Consider the following 7,205-nt stretch of genomic DNA (forward strand, 5'->3'; position numbering starts at 1 on the left):
TTGCTTTGGAAGAAAGATTAAGGGCAGTTGAGGGTAATGATTGGTTTGACCCTATGCGAGCAGCTGAAGGGTGTCTGGTACCAAACATCGTGGTACCAAAAGATTTCAGGATACCAGAGTTCATTAAGTACACTGGTTTGGAATGTCCAAACACCCACCTTCGTTCCTACTGCAATAAAATGGCAGAAGTGATCCGCGATGATAAGCTGCTAATCTATTTCTTTCAGGATAGTCTCTCAGGGTCCGCATTGAGTTGGTACATGAGGTTGGATAGTGTCAAGATCAAAAGCTGGAGAGACTTGGTGGAGGCTTTCCTCAAACAGTACAAGTTCAACATGGAAATCGCTCCTGATCGAACAAGTCTAATGGCAATGGAGAAAAGGAGCCAGGAGTCGGTAAGGGCTTATGCGCAAAGATGGAGGGATGAGGCCATGCATGTCCAACCCCCTTTGATAGAAACAGAAATGGTGAGCTTGTTTGCCAATACCTTCAAGGCACCTTATTATGAGCACCTAATGGGTAGCTCCTCTCAACATTTTTATGATGCGGTACGCATAGCTGAGAGGATAGAACAAGGGATTAAAGCTGGGCGAATAGCAATGCCAGTAGAAAAGAAGGGTTTTATTGGAAGAAAGAGGGAAGGTGATATTAACCACTTGGAAGGCGGGTATAGGGGCAAGAAAGTAGATTCCCACAATCCACAAGTACCTACCTCTCAATTCTCACACATGAACTTTAACCAACCTTTTTCCCCCAATCGAACAAATAACCAGTCAAACAACCAAAATCACTACCAAAGACCCTATATAAGATACCCTTCAGAACAACTACCGCCACTACCCATGCCTTTGAAGGACATGTACGCCAAACTATTGAGCATTGGGCACATCGCTCCTATCCCTACACTACCATTACAACCACCATTCCCAATTTGGTACAAGCCCGAGTTGACTTGTGAGTATCATGCGGGTAATCCCGGGCATGGGATTGAAACATGTTACGCTTTCAAGAAAAGATTGTTGGAGCTTATTAAGATAGGATGGGTATCCTTTGAAGACAAGCCCAATATTAATTCAAACCCGTTGCCTAAACATGCCTCAAGCAGTAGTGGAATAGGCATGATAGAGGTGGGAAATCAATGCAAGATGTTGAAGGTGTCTATGGAAAAGATGTACGACATGTTAGTACGATCAGGATTTCTAGAGGCGAATGTGGGAAGCCATCCGGCAGGAGGTGATTATTGTGAGTTCCATGGAAGAGATGGACACCATATTGAAGATTGCATCGAGTTTCGTGAAAAGATTGCCAAAATGTTAAAAATGGGGCAATTGAGAATTGAACCCATGGAGAGTAGGGGTGAGGTAAGCATGATGGAAGGTCAAGATGAGATGACAAGAGTATGCAGGATCCAACAAACGGCTAGTGGGCCCCCAAGGCTAATCTTGGTTAAACCATCCTACACCAAAGGGAATCACAATGCCATGCCTTATAATTATGGTTATACCTCCAACGTTCGAGCCCCTCTTCCTTTGTTCCAGACTGAGATAAGTGGTTTGACCAGGAGTGGTCGTTGCTTTACGCCTGAAGATTTGAGGAAGGCAAAGGGCAAAGAAGTGGTAGATCTGGACAAGACACTAGAAGTTAATAAGCCGGTAACGGAAGAGGAGTCGAATGAATTCCTGAAGTTGATCAAGCACAGCGAATATTGCATCGTAGATCAACTAAAGAAGACTCCAGCTAGGATCTCCTTGATGTCCTTAATACTCAGCTCTGAGCCGCATCGAAACGCCTTGCAAAAGGTATTGAATGAGGCATATGTACCCCAAGACATTGAGCATAAAACCATGGAACATCTAGTAGGGAGGATACATGCAACTAACTACCTCTACTTCACGGCTGATGAACTTGATGCTGAAGGAACCGGACATAACAAGCCCTTATACATTACGGTTAGGTGCAAGGACTGCCTCATAGGAAAAGTACTCATTGATAATGGCTCGGCCCTTAACGTGTTGCCAAAGCACATTCTAGAAGAAATGCCGATCGATGAATCCCATATAAAGCCAAGTACTATGATGGCTAGAGCGTATGATGGCTCGCCTAGGCCAATAATTGGGACTTTAGAAGTGGAGCTATATGTGGGACCACAATTGTTCCTAGTAACACTTCAGGTTATGGATATCCACCCTTCCTATAGTATGTTGTTAGGAAGACCTTGGATTCACGCAGCAGGGGCAGTAGCTTCGTCATTGCACCAATGCCTGAAGTATACCATGAACGGGATGTTGGTAACTGTCAAGGCCGAGGAGACAGTATCCATGATAAAGAATGTGGCTGTGCCTTTTATCGAAGCAGATGATTGCAAGGATAACAATATCCATGCCTTTGAGATTGTGAACACTGACTGGGTGCCGGAGAACACAGTGCTAAGAAGGCCAAGGATCTCAGAAGCAGCAAGGATGGCAAGTCTATGCTTTTTGGACCGCGGGATCCCATTTCAGTATAACCTCATTATCGGGATACCAGAAGGGGTTAGTCCGACAATGATGAAAAATACTGCTCAAAGATTTGGGTTAGGGTATCAACCCAGCCAAGAGGATTATCGGTGGGCTGCTGGTCGAAGAAGGGCAAGAAGGATGGCTAGAATTAAAGGAAGAGAGCCTGAGGAAGAAAAGCTAGAAATCCCTCCTCTTAGCGTGTCATTCCCAAAAGCTGCATACATAATGCAACATGATAGAGAAGCTGAAAGCCTTGATCAAGAGCTGTCAAACATGAGCATAAATACCTTGGGAGAAAACAAGGTGGAAGGAGATAACAAGAAGGCAGTAGCAAGAAAGGGAGATGAAGCACTCCCACAACTAACGGTCTACACCATAGAAGACGTTTCCGCCAAGACCTTTGTGCGCAAGTTGGCTCCGGACGAGAAGTTTCAAAACTGGGTGATCCAAGAAGCTCCAGTAGTTTTTAAAATGTAAACCCACTTTGGTTGTCTTAACATGCTTTTGTCATTGCTTTGTTTGGTTTTTTTTCTCTAGTCGACAATCAAGGCTCGATTGTCAGCTAGATTTCGTGTTTGTCATAGAGCCTACCTTTTCTTCAAATAAATTATGAGATCATGCACTTTTCACAAATTGCCTTCTTTTCTTATGCATTTACACCAAACACTTCCCGCTTTCAGGAATCCTGAAAGCGGATCTCCTACAACATCACATACATTTAGCATCAAGAATAAATGGCCAAACTTGAACGAACATGTGATAGCTATGGAAGAGGAAGAGTTGGATGAAAGCAATATCAGTGAATTCACCAAGCTAGTAGAACAACAGGAACAGACTTGGAAACCTGCTGCAGAGGAACTCGAAACCATCAATGTAGGCAGTGATCAGTTCAAGAAGGAGTTAAAAATAGGTACCCTAATTACTTCTGAACAAAGGATAAAAATGATCGCCCTATTACAAGAATATTCAGATGTCTTTGCTTGGTCCTATGAAGATATGCCTGGTTTGGATACAAATATTGTAATACACAAGATACCGTTGGAGGAAGGTTGTAAGCCAGTCAAACAGAAGCTGAGGAGGGCCCACCCGGATGTCTGGATGAAGGTCAAGACAGAACTCGAGAAGCAATGGGATGCTGGCTTTCTAGAAGTAGTTAGGTATCCACAATGGGTATCTAACATTGTTGTGGTGCCTAAGAAAGAGGGGAAGATTAGAGTGTGCGTGGATTTTCGGAATTTGAATAAAGCTAGCCCCAAGGATGATTTTCCTCTACCACACATAGATGTTTTAGTGGACAACGCTGCCCGTAGTTCGACATATTCCTTTATGGATGGTTTTTCAGGATACAACCAGATAAAAATGGCTCCAGAGGATAAGGCGAAAACAACTTTTGTCACACCTTGGGGTACATTCTGCTACAAGGTCATGCCATTTGGATTGAAGAATGCAGGAGCAACCTATCAAAGAGCAATGATGACTTTATTCCACGACATGATGCACAAGGAAATTGAGGTGTATGTAGACGACATGATTGCCAAGTCTAAAAGGGGAGAGGATCATGTTGAAATTTTGAGGAAGTTGTTTGAGAGGTTGAGGAAATATGAACTAAGGCTTAATCCTGCAAAATGTTCATTCGGAGTTAAATCGGGCAAGCTGTTAGGATTTGTGGTAAGTGACAGAGGAATAGAGGTGGATCCAGATAAAGTAAGGGCCATCCAAGCCATGTCATCACCCAAGACGGAGAAAGAAGTAAGAGGATTCTTGGGAAGGTTAAACTACATTGCTCGGTTTATAGCTCAGCTAACAACAACGTGTGAACCTATATTCCGACTACTAAGGAAAAAGAATCCTGGAACCTGGAATGAGGAGTGTGAGGAGGCATTCAATAAAATCAAGCATTATTTACAAAATCCACCTTTACTAGTTCCTCCGGTATCAGGAAAGCCTTTAGTATTATATCTCACAGTAACTGAAGCAGCCATGGGATGTGTATTAGGACAGCATGATGAAACCGGAAGGAAGGAAAGAGCCATTTATTACTTAAGCAAGAAATTCACTGAATGTGAGTCTAGATACACGGAGATAGAAAGGCTTTGTTGTGCATTGGTGTGGGCAGCAAAGAGGTTGCGACATTATATGTTATACTATACCACTTGGTTAATTTCAAAAGTGGATCCTCTGAGGTATATTTGTAACAAGCCCTTTCTCTCAAGTCGAATTGCAAGGTGGCAAGTTTTATTGTCAGAATATGACATAGTATATATGACAAGGAAAGCCGTGAAAGGAAGTGCAATCGCGGACCATCTGGCCGATAATGCTGTTGAAGACTACGAACCTTTGGATTTTGACTTCCCTGATGAAGATATATTGTCAATAGAGAAAGAAGAAGAGAAGACAGATTGGTGGACGATGTTTTTTGACGGTGCAGTGAATGTATATGGTAATGGGGCCGGTGCAGTAATAATCTCTCCCGATAAGAAACAGTATCCAGTTTCGGTTAAACTGCATTTCGAGTGCACCAACAATACAGCTGAGTATGAAGCTTGTATCCTCGGTTTAGAAGCAGCATTAGAGTTGAAGATAAAGAAGATAGATGTATATGGAGATTCAATGTTGATTATTTGTCAGGTTAAAGGGGAATGGCAAACCAAGGAGGAAAAGTTGAGGCCGTACCAGGAATACCTATCCATGTTAGCAAAGGAATTTGAAGAAATTAGATTCACCCATTTGGGAAGGGAAGGGAACCATTTTGCGGATGCTTTGGCCACGTTAGCTGCTATGACTACCATTGATCTCAAATGCAAGGTACAACCGGTACACATTGACATTAGAAACGACCCAGCTCATTGTTGCTTAGTTGAAGGAGAGATGGACGGACAACCTTGGTATTATGATATCAAGAACCTTGTGCAAAATCATGAATATCCGTTGGGAGCTTCCAAAACGGATAAGAAAACCTTGAGAAGGTTGGCTATAGACTTCTATTTAGATGGAGAGATTTTGTACAAAAGATCATTTGATGGAACCTTGTTAAGGTGTTTGAATGAGGAAGATGCTAGAAAGGCATTACGGGAGGTCCATGAGGGGATTTGCTCAACCCATGCTAGCGGACATATGATAGCAAGGAAAATCCAAAGGGCTGGTTATTTCTGGATGACACTAGAGAAAGACTGTATCGACTATGTCAGGAAATGTCATAAATGTCAAGTTTACAGTGACAAAGTCAATATGCCGCCAGCTCCTCTATTTAATCTAATATCCCCTTGGCCATTTGCAATGTGGGGAATCGACATGATCGGTCCTGTTAACCCAAAAGCTAGCAATGGTCATAGATTCATCCTCGTAGCTATTGACTACTTCACAAAGTGGGTGGAAGCCAGTTCATATGCCCACGTAACACAGAACGTAGTGAAAAGGTTTATAGAGAAGGACTTGATTTGTCGATACGGTCCTCCGGAAAAGATAGTGACAGACAATGCACAGAATTTCAATGGCAAAATGATAGCAGAGTTGTGTGCCAAATGGAAAATCAAGCATTCGAATTCTTCACCATACCGACCAAAGATGAATGGAGCAGTAGAAGCCGCCAACAAGAACATCAAGAAGATTATTCAGAAAATGGTAGTCACGTATAGAGATTGGCATGAGATGCTGTCATTTGCTCTTCATGCATACCGCACTACAGTCAGGACCTCGACGGGGACTACCCCATATTCTCTGGTGTATGGTATGGAGGCAGTGATGCCTTTGGAAGTGGAGATCCCGTCGTTAAGAGTGTTGATAGATTCAGAATTAGAGGAGGCCGAGTGGGCCAAAGTAAGATATGAGCAACTAAACTTGATCAGCGAAAAGAGGATAGCTGCAATATGTCATCACCAACTTTACCAGAAACGAATGGCCAAGGCATATGATAAAAAGGTTAGACCACGGTTGTTTCAAGAAGGGGATCTAGTATTGAAGAAAATATTGTCACTACCTGGAGATGATCAAAGCAAATGGGCACCGAATTATGAGGGTCCTTACGTAGTAAAGAAGGCATTCTCAGGAGGAGCGCTGAAGTTGGCTAGAATGGATGGAGAAGACCTAGCTCGACCTGTGAATTCTGACTCTGTAAAAAGATATTATGCTTGATGTAGGCTCCTAAATCAATAAAGCAAAGTTTGGCCATTGACTTCTTTCTCTTTTGCATTGATCTCACAACAATCATTTTTACATTAATCCCAATAGTGCATGTCTTGTTGTTATCACACCTAAAAAGTTTAGCATCGGCTGAACGAATTTCTTCTCCATACAAAAGCCTAGGCTATAATCACACCCCTACACTGGGGGCAATAAGAGATGTTTTCATGAAATTTTTTCCGTGTTTAAAATGTACGGAAGCCTATAGATTTGAAAACCAAGCTAAAGCATTTGACAAAAGCATGACAAAGAGGCAATGACAAGTCATACTTTTTAAGAAAAGGACTACTTGAAGAAAGTCAGAGACAACACTAGAGATGAATCCAGCATACGACGTCAAAAGCAAGCGGCCAAGGAGAACAAGAAGAAGAGGATGGGGCCTATGTTTCAAAACCAGGTACGAATGCATGCATGACATCTAATCATAAATCATTGCATATATGCTTTCTGGATCATTACAGGAGGAGTTCTTAATACATTCCAGCAAGATTGGAGACGAAGAAAGAATCATAGTGGGCGATAGCAAAG

This window comes from Populus nigra, chromosome 11 (genome assembly GCF_951802175.1).
Source record: "Populus nigra chromosome 11, ddPopNigr1.1, whole genome shotgun sequence".
In the NCBI taxonomy this organism is placed as follows: domain Eukaryota; kingdom Viridiplantae; phylum Streptophyta; class Magnoliopsida; order Malpighiales; family Salicaceae; genus Populus; species Populus nigra.